The sequence below is a fragment of the Octopus sinensis genome, linkage group LG3, assembly GCF_006345805.1.
Source record: "Octopus sinensis linkage group LG3, ASM634580v1, whole genome shotgun sequence".
In the NCBI taxonomy this organism is placed as follows: Eukaryota; Metazoa; Mollusca; class Cephalopoda; order Octopoda; family Octopodidae; genus Octopus; species Octopus sinensis.
The window spans coordinates 28,022,854-28,035,353 of record NC_042999.1 but is presented as its reverse complement, the minus strand read 5'-3'; the positions used below and the strand labels follow the sequence as shown (position 1 = coordinate 28,035,353).

Genomic DNA, 12,500 nt, shown 5'->3' with positions numbered 1-12,500 from the left:
ACTTGTATGAGTTTTTTTTTAAGCCTGGTATTTATTCTATCGGTCTGTTTTCACCGAATCGCTATGCTACGGGAACGTAAACAAACCAACACCGGTTGTCAAGCGGTAGTGGGGGACAAATACTAGCACTAATCACAAATTCATGATATATATATATATATATATATAATATTCAAAATGTGACCGCGTGTGTACCGTCGCCGATTTTTTTCCTCTGTCTTCCCTTCTCTGGATCTTTCCTTCTCCTATGTTTCCGACGAAGAGCTCCGCTCGAAACGTTAAGCCCTCCTTCTTTCCTTCTTTCCTGAGCGTCCAATAATACTATATTTGTTCCACGTCCTCGCGTTGTTGTGTTTTTTTGTGCTTTCTTGTTTGGATTAACTATATATATATATATATATATATATATATATAATCAATATAGGGTGGCAAGGAAAATTTTGTAGAATTTTATTGCCACCAGCGGCCCAGCGGGAAAAAAATTAAATAGTCATAGACCATTTTTAAGTTCAACATTAACAATTAAGGAACGGCCATAATAGGCCATTCACCCACTAGAAATAACAGCCAAAGCTTCTACCGCAAATAAAGATCAATTCCGTAAACAGGAGAAAATTAAAAAAAACATTTACCCTGTAATTTCTTGTACGGTATACCGTTTCATCCGTTGTTTAATGGTAAACCAACCTAATTAAATTAAATCAAGCCAATCTTCCATAAGCCCTCGGATTCATCAGCAAGAAATAGCTCTCGGGACAGATAATTACACGAGGCATATCCAATCTTGCCAAGTCAATATCTGACCTAAAATTTTCAAATCGTCGCACTCGCGCCAAATTTATCGGCAGCAAATAAATATCAGCCGTCGATTCCATTACGGAATTAACCAAAAAATTCATAATTAATCAATATAGGGTGGCAAGGAAAATTTTGTAGAATTTTATTGCCACCAGCGGCCCAGCGGGAAAAATTAAATAGTCATAGACCATTTTTAAGTTCAACATTAACAATTAAGGAACGGCCATAATAGGCCATTCACCCACTAGAAATAACAGCCAAGCTTCTACCGCAAATAAAGATCAATTCCGTAAACAGGAGAAAATTAAAAAACATTTACCCTGTAATTCTTGTACGGTATACCGTTTCATCCGTTGTTTAATGGTAAACCAACCTAATTAAATTAAATCAAGCCAATCTTCCATAAGCCCTCGGATTCATCAGCAAGAAATAGCTCTCGGGACAGATAATTACACGAGGCATATCCAATCTTGCCAAGTCAATATCTGACCTAAAATTTTCAAATCGTCGCACTCGCGCCAATTTATCGGCAGCAAATAAATATCAGCCGTCGATTCCATTACGGAATTAACCAAAAAATTCATAATTAATCAATATAGGGTGCAAGGAAAATTTTGTAGAATTTTATTGCCACCAGCGGCCCAGCGGGAAAAAAATTAAATAGTCATAGACCATTTTTAAGTTCAACATTAACAATTCTCCTGTTTACGGAATTGATCTTTATTTGCGGTAGAAGCTTTGGCTGTTATTTCTAGTGGGTGAATGGCCTATTATGGCCGTTCCTTAATTGTTAATGTTGAACTTAAAAATGGTCTATGACTATTTAATTTTTTTCCCGCTGGGCCGCTGGTGGCAATAAAATTCTACAAAATTTTCCTTGCCACCCTATATTGATTAATTATGAATTTTTTGGTTAATTCCGTAATGGAATCGACGGCTGATATTTATTTGCTGCCGATAAATTTGGCGCGAGTGCGACGATTTGAAAATTTTAGGTCAGATATTGACTTGGCAAGATTGGATATGCCTCGTGTAATTATCTGTCCCGAGAGCTATTTCTTGCTGATGAATCCGAGGGCTTATGGAAGATTGGCTTGATTTAATTTAATTAGGTTGGTTTACCATTAAACAACGGATGAAACGGTATACCGTACAAGAAATTACAGGGTAAATGTTTTTTTAATTTTCTCCTGTTTACGGAATTGATCTTTATTTGCGGTAGAAGCTTTGGCTGTTATTTCTAGTGGGTGAATGGCCTATTATGGCCGTTCCTTAATTGTTAATGTTGAACTTAAAAATGGTCTATGACTATTTAATTTTTTTCCCGCTGGGCCGCTGGTGGCAATAAAATTCTACAAAATTTTCCTTGCCACCCTATATTGATTAATATGAATTTTTTGGTTAATTCCGTAATGGAATCGACGGCTGATATTTATTTGCTGCCGATAAATTTGGCGCGAGTGCGACGATTTGAAAATTTTAGGTCAGATATTGACTTGGCAAGATTGGATATGCCTCGTGTAATTATCTGTCCCGAGAGCTATTTCTTGCTGATGAATCCGAGGGCTTATGGAAGATTGGCTTGATTTAATTTAATTAGGTTGGTTTACCATTAAACAACGGATGAAACGGTATACCGTACAAGAAATTACAGGGTAAATGTTTTTTTAATTTTCTCCTGTTTACGGAATTGATCTTTATTTGCGGTAGAAGCTTTGGCTGTTATTTCTAGTGGGTGAATGGCCTATTATGGCCGTTCCTTAATTGTTAATATATATATATATATATATATATATATATATATATACATATATATATAGCAAGGAAAAATTGTAAAAATGCAGAATGCTCGATTGAAAGAAAATTTTAATGAAATGAGAAAATGAAAAAATATATAAATATATATTTATTCAAACCGGTTTTCGTCATAGTTTGACTTATCAAGAATAGTTAGGTGAAAAGGTTTTTTAAAAATGAGAAAGGGGAAAAAAAGTTGCATTGTTTTTTGCAAAAGAATAATAATAATATGTATAAAAATTAAAAAAGAAGTACTCCGATACATTGTGAGTTCGTTGTGTATCTTGAGTTTAATGATTGTTCACGAAAAAAATACCTTGAGGTATTAGGATCCAATGGGATTAAGGCCATGTGTTGTTTGGTTTAATTTAGGATGTTGGCAAAACAGGAAGTAGTAGTAATTGTGGTTCTTCAGTTCCTGCGTTGTAAATAAGGGGAAACAACTCTTTTGAGTTCTTCAATAAAGGCTGCTGATAAATCCCAAATTATAAAATTGTCATTTTAGCTTCATTTGCATTATCTTTTTTATATAATTGTTTGTTAATTTAACTTTCAGATTTTAACACTTTATTTATATTATTTTCTAATTATATAAATTGGCATAGACAATTGCATTTCAGATTGTTATATCATAAATAATAAAGATGATGGTAATAACAACAATAGTAAAAATGATATTTAAAGCATATAAGTTTTTGCTTGAAGTGATGAATCTATGGTATCCTTAATCATCTTTGTTATTACCATCATCTTTATTATTTATGATATAACAATCTGAAATGCAATTGTCTATGCCATTATATAAAAAAGATAATGCAAATGAAGCTAAAATGACAATTTTATAATTTGGGATTTATCAGCAGCCTTTATTGAAGAACTCAAAAGAGTTGTCTCCCTGAAGAACCACAATTACTACTACTTCCTGTTTTGCCAACATCCTAAATTAAACCAAACAACACATGGCCTTAATCCCATTGGATCCTAATACCTCAAGGTAATTTTTTCGTGAACAATCATTAAACTCAAGATACACAACGAACTCACAATGTATCGGAGTAGTTATAATTTTTAATTTTTATACAATTTATTATTATTCTTTTGCAAAAAACAAGCAACTTTTTTTCCCCTTTCTCAATTTTAAAAAACCTTTTCACCTAACTATTCTTGATAAGTCAAACTATGACGAAAACCGGTTTGAATAAATATATATTTATATATTTTTTCATTTTCTCATTTATTAGAATTTTCTTTCAATCGAGCATTCTGCATTTTTACAATTTTTCCTTGCTTATCATTTCTCCACGTGCGGTCAACACAACCCCACCATTTATTGATCTATATATATATATATATATATATATATATATACTAGCAGCATAGCCCGGCGTTGCCCGGGTATGTAAGAGCCCCTAGTAGGCAACGACTAATCCCAATGTAGTCCTTTCCCTCCAGGGAACGAAGGTGCATGTGGACGTTGCAATGTCTTGTCTTCACTGGAATACTTCTGTATATACGATGTTCCTAGCTGTCCGTTTGGGCGAAAACATGAAAACATCATTGCGCCTCCCAACGCGTGAACAGCCCACGTAGAGTTGACCGTGGGCGAAGCACTGTTCGCCCAAATGTAACCCAGCGACTTGTAGCGTTTGGCCTTGGGATTTATTGATGGACATTGCGAAGCAGAGTTTAACAGGAAACTGAGAACGCCTGAAGTGGATTGGTAGGTCAGCGCCCGACGGTGAAGGTGCATCCGTGGAATGAAGACGTCCTCTCCCTTCCCACAACCGGTAAGTATTGTGGCCGTTATTAAATGTGGTGCCAAATGTTTCACAACCAAACGTGTGCCGTTGCACTGTTTAGGTGGAACCAAATTCCTGATGCGCATAATGGGCGCACCGACTTTTAACTTCAGGATGTGTGGTGGCAGGCCTGGCGGTTCAAGTGAATTCAGGAATTCAACAGGATAATCGGCAAGCTGGGCGGGGTCTGCTGTCCTATCTATAGATTTGTAGACGTGGACATCACCAGGAATAGCTTCAAGTAGCTGGATATTGATGGAGTTGACGGTTGTATTTTTGGGTGCGAGAATAGCTCTGCCTGCCAGCCATTTTAGGTCGCGTAAATTGTTTTGTAGGTCGTGGAAGACAGCGTCCCGGAGGCTAGCAGGGGTGTCGACAATGGTGCAAAGTGAGTCCAATTGAACGTAGCCATCCGCATCAGACAGCATCCTATTTTCACCGAGCGATAAGAGGTCCCTGGAGAATGCAGCGGATCCGCTGTCACCAATTAACTGCGCGCGCATGTTAGTTTGGAGGTGCAAGGGCCGCACATGTGCCCAAAGAGCTGACGACTTAAGGCACGCGCGCACGGCATCGGCACGGGTTCCTTTTGGAATAACAGGTAGAGTCTGCCTGAAGTCTCCTGAAAGAAGTAAAGTTAATCCTCCCATGGGGGCCGTAGAGTCTCTGATGTTGCAGGGACCTGTCCAGTGCCTCAAGGGCGCCTTTGTGTGCCATAGTGCACTCGTCCCATACGATGAGTTTGCATCTGCGAAGAATGTCGGCCTGTTCTGAGTTCTTGGCGATGTTGCAGATAGGTGACTCGGACTTTGCCAGATCGAGCGGGAGTCTGAAGGCAGAGTGGGCGGTTCTGCCACCCGGAAGCAACGTGGCCGCGATACCAGAGGAAACTACAGCCAGGGCAATGTCCGTGTTGCGTCTGACCTCTGCCAGAATTAGTTTAGTGACGAAGGTTTTGCCTTGCCGCCGGGTGCATCAAGGAAGAAAATCCCCCCACGTTGCTGTCTGACAGAGTCTACGATGGTGTTGTAGGCTATGCGCTGGTCTGGAAGCAGCCGTGGTTCATTATCTTGGACGTACTGGTGCAGTTCCTCAATGCAGTAGGAAGTTTCGCGTAACAATTCAGCAGACATAACATTGGCGTGTTCACGTGTGGGTGGTGGAAGGCCGTACTCTGTTAAAGCAGACCCACCCATATCGATGACAGCGTCTTCGAGTTGAATGAGCGCAAAATTGTAAATGAAGTTGGTGAACGTGATCTCGGCGGAAGGGCAGTGTTGCTGAGCCGTACGTAAGAAGTCGTGCGACATGTCATCCCTGTATTTCATCCAGAGACTTAGTGGATGACTAAGCTGACATTTTTGAAGAAGGATTGCGAAAAGATGTCGCAGGGCCGAATGCGTTTGCAGTAAAGCACCCTCTGCCATCGTGGCGTCCCACTGGGAGTCATCCTCTAGAAGGCCAAGTCTCATACATGCTTCCCTGAAGGTGTCGCACAGAACCCCATTGACGGTACTTATATTGACGAAACCTGTTGGACCAGTGACCTCATGTAGAAGGAGACGGAGGTAGAAGCATTCTTGCTGGTTTGGCGGGATGTTGTAAACTCGACCCAGGCAGGAGTCAAACTTGACGCCTGGGAAGCTTTCGACGTTTTTGCCGGATTTCCGTCGAACCCAGGTGTTTTTAGACCACACGAAGTACGATGGGACCTGTGGGTACAAAAGCGTTCGAGCGAAGTCATCATCGTTGGCATAATTTGAAGAAACCAGTCAACGTTGTGTCTTTAGGGCTGGTGGCTATCTGCACAGCACTTTGCTCTGTGAAGTAAATCCGCTGTCCATTTTCCAAGTGTACAGCAAGCTGCACCACAGCCGGGTGTCTCTGATGGAGCAGGAAGCCGTAAATGCGCCAAAACGCTTCGTTGCTGCTGAGGTACCGGCCAGCCAAGTAGTTGGACACTTCGTCGCGACTGGTGGTCCTCTGGATGCTGAACATGGCAGCATCGCTGCCTTTGTTGATATATTTGCAGACATATTGTATTGACCTGATGGAGCTGCAGAACTCAACGTTGACGTGGGCTTTGAATATCTTCGACAGGAGAGGACAGTAGGGGACAATGTAGCTGTTGTCCACTTGATGTCGCCCAACCGTAATCGTGCGGCCTCCATTGGCTGGACTCCTTCGTTTGTACAGCGGATACCCATCGCCGCCTGTTTGAGTCTCCAAAGTGAACCGTTTAGGGAATCCCTTTGAGCAGGCTAATCCGGTTTTGTAGCATGGTGTGTTGGCGTAATTTGGTCCACAGGGCCCGTGTACCATGGTAGTGCGGACAATTTCGTAGAGTCCGGGGTCCTCATCGGGGTCAGGAATCTCGGCGGAAATGAATTTGTCAATGTCATTAGTCTCAATTTTATGAGTGAGCCAAAATTAAGATGTGAGCATGTGGCAAGCCCCTCTTTTGCCACTCGACCGAAAACATGTGGCACCTGACATGCCCGAAAATCTGACCCTTAACTATCAAATCCTTCATTTTGCCCAAATTCAGACGGAAAACCCTAGCAACGATGTCGTGTCGATGGGTGTGAGATTGACCCGGGAGGATTTCGCGAGTGATTTCGTCGCAGCTGGGATTGCACGTGTAGGTGATAAAGAGGTCCGGCCGGCCGTAAATGCGCACGTAGGTCAAGGCGTCTGGGTCCTTTCACGCATATATCGCGGTCCTCCCGTGAAGGTGGAGGGTAGAATGCATGGCTTGCCGATGTTGCGAGGGTCATTTTCTTGTTGCAAACCGTCACGGAGATGAATGTAGGAGTCGGAGCGAAGTTTGGTCTGATTAAGTTTAATGTATAGCAGCCTTTCCGATTCCATTTTTGCGGCCATGTCGACGGCGAACTGGTTGAATAGCTGACGACAACGGGGCAATAAGTTGAACTCACCCTCCCTGACCATGAACCGGTATGAGTAGAACGCCCTGCAGGAAACCGTCTTTGATGCCGCAGAGTAGTTTGATTGGAGGGCTGCCGTAAAGGAATTCCGAAGTGGTAGCCGTCTTCCCCATAAGGGAAAAGCAATGGATACTGAAGCGCGTCATAAGATCTGTGAGTCTCGCTGATCCTGTGTAGGTTGTTACCACGGGAGGAGATGATTATGTCACGGCTGTTGTGTTGCTCTCCGTGTATAACTGCGGCAATTTCGTTGCACGCAGGTGCGTTGAAACGGCGTTCGTGCTCCCCGTGGGGTCGTTTATCAGCATCAATGACAACGGTGAAGTTTGGAGAAGGAGCACTGTCCAAGGCATATCTGAAGCTGCAGACGTAGCTGTTGATATCATGAAGCATGGTTTGGAGACGGAGAAGAATGTCTTTGCGGGGACATAGCTTGTACCCGGTATTATTCCAAGGCGTGCATCAACCTGGTGGTTGTAGTCGGCAATGAAGTATATTTGGAGGAAAGAAGACTGCTGAATCTCGTCTGGCAGAAGTGACCCAATAAGATGGTAGACCTGTCCCTGCACTTTGAAAGTAGGCATCCAGCCTTCTCTGGGAGGAATTTTGGCCCCGAAAGAGGTCATTTGGAATGAGCAGTTGTACTTTCGAATTATTTCAAGGAATTGTGACGAATCGGGGGTTAAACCCGCCGCGAGATCCTTCAGTGGTTGAGGTGGTTCCCGTAGGGGTGGCAGGTCCACTTTGCCACCAGAGCAGCACAAACCAGGTGGCTCTCCGGGCCATTTCTTGGCTTTGCAAAACTGGCATACAATTGTCATTGACCCTATCTTGATGTCGTCACGCAAGGAAAAGTTAATTGTGGCGTCGTAGTTGAATGCTAGTGACAACCAGAAAGCGGGGGCAGGGGTACGTACACCACGAATGATATCCCGACGTTTGTTGATACTCTCAAGTCGAGTGCACCGTGCCTCAGCAGATTCAGATGCACGTGCGACAGCGGTAGCAGTGGCATCCCTTGAAAGCATTCAGCTCTCGCCTCAGCACCCTCTGAAGCCCTAGCAGAAGCAGTGTTAATGGCATGTCTGGATGTCCGAATAGTCCGTTGGTGTGGAGTTTCGGCAGATCGAGCCCTGGCTGTGTTTGCGGCGTTAGCAGCTTGGCGAGCTCTCCTCTGTTGAGGTGTTTCGGCAGCTTTGGCCATGGCTTTGTTTGCGGCGTCAGCATCTTGGCGAGTTCTCCTCTGCTGTGAGGTTTCGACAGATCGTGTCCTGGCAGTGCTAGTGGCGTTAGCCGCATTCCGAATGGCCCTTTGTTCGGGGTTCTCGCGAGCTCTGCGGATGGAAGCACAGTAAGAAGCCCGCATGTTTTGGCTGGACTGTTGCTCTTTCGTCAACCTCAAGCGGAGGGAAGATCTGTACGCTGCGACCCTTGCAAGTCGGGTAGAACGGTCGCTAGTAGTTTCAGATGCCTGAGCAGCGGCATAACGGGAAGCTGGTTGCGAGAGGCGCAAGGCGGTTTCCTCGTGGGTCTCGCGTGCCCTTCTAGCCCTAGCAGCCGATGCCTTGGCCGTCCGAGGGCTGAGGATGGTCCTTCTCTTCTTGGGTGGCATTTGGTGGATAGCAATGTGTTTGGCAAAGGTGTAATAAAAAGGAACACGTGGGGTAAGTATTTTGGTGGATAGCAATGTGTTTGGTAAAGGTGTAATAAAAAGGAGCTCGTGGGGTAAGTATCCGAAAATGTATAAAAAGTACAAAAACGGCCAAAAAGCTGGCAGCAATGTGAGTGACAACAACGAAAAAGTCAAAAGTGATCAAACTGAACAAACGAAAGGAAAAGTTTTTTGATGCACACGACAAAAGTGGTTTATAATAAACCAAGAGTTTGCAAGTAGCGTCCGAGGACCGTTAGGGTACGTCAAAAATTGAAGGTAAAACGTTTGGGGTGGTAGTTATAAAGAAAGTTTAAACCAAAAAAGTATTCGAATAACTTGCGGCGCTGCAGCAGCTATTAGCAGAAGTGGCGGTGTTGGGGGGTAAAGTCTCGAATGTAATTTCTTCCTGGTAGGAATTGGTTGGATCGAATTATCGATAGCTAAAAAGGTCAAGTTGCGTCCCCTAGACAGTCTGGTTTGTGTTTAATACACAATTTGTTTGCTATGTGTGCCACATATGATTAAATTAACCGATTTTTTCCAATAATGTATCCTATTGGAATAAAAAGGGCTATATAGCTCCTTGGAGCAGACATGATGCTCGTTGTGAAAAAAAAAAGATTCCTGCCAATTTGTGAAAGATATTGTCGAAAATATGTCATCTTGAATTTGAACGCGATTTCCCAAAATGGCATGATTTTATCGATTGTTTCTGATGGTAAGGTATTGCATGGAAAACTAACGTCAGAATTGAGTTTCTTAGGGTAACATTAAGCTTCACCATGAGTTTTGTGTGAAAATCGATTGCAAGTTGTGAAAACTACCATAGTTATGCGTTGCATAAAAAAAGCTTAGATTCTCGAGTTGCGTCCCCTAGACAGTCTGTGGTTCATGTTTATGATTCTCGACCCCATGTCGAATTTATCAATTTTTTTCAGAACTGGGGGAACTTTTCAAAATTTTCGCTTCGTTAGTTTTGAATTATGACATTGGGCTATGTGTGTGTCAAGTTTCATCAGAATCGGTTGAAAGCCGTGGTCAGGGTGAGGGTACGAGAAAACAGACACACAGAAGCACGCACAGACAAACTGCCGTTTATATATAGAGATATATATATATATATATATATATATATATAATATATAATATATTATATATATATTAATATATAAATATATATATATATATATATATAATATATATATATATATATATATATATATATAATATATATATATATATATATTTCTCACAATGTGACTAGTGTTAAAAAACACCTACATTGCTAGAAATAACAGCTAAAATGCTCTAATGCTGTAGTTAAGGTACATGAATGAAAACATATGCACGAACATGCTGACCGAAGATATTTCAGACTGACGTCAGTTTCGGCATTTTCCATTGCCTCATCAATTAAGTCCTCTCGGTGTTCGACTTTCTGCGAACCTATTTTTCAAACAGGTCCGGAAAAAAAACTGAACACCGAGCGAGCAACGGAAATTACCGAAAGTGACGTTAGTCTGAAGAATTCTCTGTCGGTATTTTTCGGACAATAAAGGACCTTGTTATGTTTTCACTCGTGTGCGTTAACTACAGCACTGGAGTGTGGCTGTGTCGTAAGTAGCTTGCTTACCAACCACATGGTTCCAGGTTCATTCCCACTGCGTGGCACCTTGGGCAAGTGTCTTCTACTATAGCCTTGGTAGACGGAAACTGAATGAAGCCCGTCGTATATATATATATATATATATACATATATGTGTGTGTGTGTTTATGTGTTTGTGTTTGTCCCCCAACATCGCTTGCTGGTGTGTTTACGTACCCGTAACTTAGCGGTTCGGCAAAAGAGACCGATAGAACAGTACTAGGCTTACAAAGAATAAGTCGATTTCCTCGACTAAATGCGGTGCTCCAGCATGGCCACAGTCAACTGACTGAAACAAATAAAAGAGTAAAAGAGTATATATGTATTGTAACATATAATTACCAACCAAGTGTGGCATCCTATACGCAACAGTGAAACTGGTGTTTATAGCCCCAGAAAGACATCTCTTCCAGCTGCTTAACGACACACATTCTGTGTCCGATTAATATTTGCGAGGGGAGGTCATCACTCCCTAGCTTTACGTGATACACACGGACTCGAGTTTCTGAATGGTTACCCGTCCAGGCTAGGGATGTGAGTGATGACCTCCCCTCGCAAATACTAATCAGACACAGAATGTGTCGTTAGTCAGCTGGAAGAGATGTCTTCCTGGGCCTATAAACGCCAGTAGCACTGTCCCGTGTAGGACGCCACACTTGGTTGGCAATTGTACCTTACGATTCCGTATTGCTACTGTTTACATCTCGCTCAGAGATTTAATATAGTTTATTCCTCCTTTATCGAGAGCAGCAACGGTTCGTCGCTGGAAATAGCATATAGTATTTTGCGAGTGGGATGAGATTTCATCACTAGCTGGTGATTAACACACGCTGAGGACGGGTAACTACCCAGAAACTCGAGTCTATGTGTATCACGTAAGGCTAGGGAACGGAGCGATGACCTTCCGTTGAAAATACTAATCGGACACGGAATGCGTGTCGATAGCCAGCTAAAAGAGATGTCTTCCTGGGCTATAAACTCCAGTAGCACTGTCCCGCGTAGGACGCCACACTTAGTCAGCAATTATATGATGCGATTCCGTATTGCTACTGCTTACATCCCCCTCAGAGATTTGATATAGCTACATAAATATAAACGACGGTCTTCCTTCAGTTTCCGTGTACCAAATCTACTCGCAATGTTTTGGTCTGCACGAGGCTATAGTAAAAGGCACTTGTCCAAGGTACCACGCACTGGAAGTGAACCCGGAATTATGTGGTTGGGAAGCAAGCTTTTTACCACATTTTCTAGATATTTTAAAACGGTTTTTCGCATATTTAATCCACCGTGATTCTTTCCCACGTAATTTCATTGTAACGCACAACATAAACGCAGAGGCCCGTTCAGATTGCTCTCAAAGCACATCTTTCGTTTATTCGAAGTTCCAATATCATACAAATAAAGCAAGACAGTAACTGAAATGATTTCTATAAATCTCGTGAATTGTTATTCACCACCACAAAACTGATTTCAAGTTCCTTGTATATTGAAAAGTAGTTCGCATTCTTTTCATTAAACATCTACCTGATACATACACACATACAAATATACATGCACACGCGCACACACACACACACAACCATAATGCACTTTCTAAACTCCAAAGGTAATTAGCTTTCGATATCTAATATCGTAATGCTTAACAATTTATAGAGTTTTAAATATCTTTCATTTCATATCCATCCCATATGCATTAGATGAATTTCTGTATTTTATTCAAAACACCAAGTTATTGCACTTTATAAGTGAACATAATTTAATATGCATATATATGATATAAAAATATATAAATATTAATATAGTTTTTAGAAAGTTAAAAGTTATGCCCGGTCATAGATTGATTCTGCTCAAATACTTTA

General features: G+C 41.9%; 1 long non-coding RNA gene across 1 annotated transcript in view; it reads left to right on the top strand.

Annotated features, from left to right (window-relative positions):
- Positions 1 to 12,500, top strand: part of LOC118762722 — a 19,788-nt gene that overhangs the window by 2,944 nt on the left and 4,344 nt on the right. The window contains exon 2 of the long non-coding RNA XR_004998473.1: positions 7,520 to 7,522. This is a non-coding gene — a long non-coding RNA (uncharacterized LOC118762722). The remainder of the gene's footprint in view (positions 1 to 7,519; positions 7,523 to 12,500) is intronic.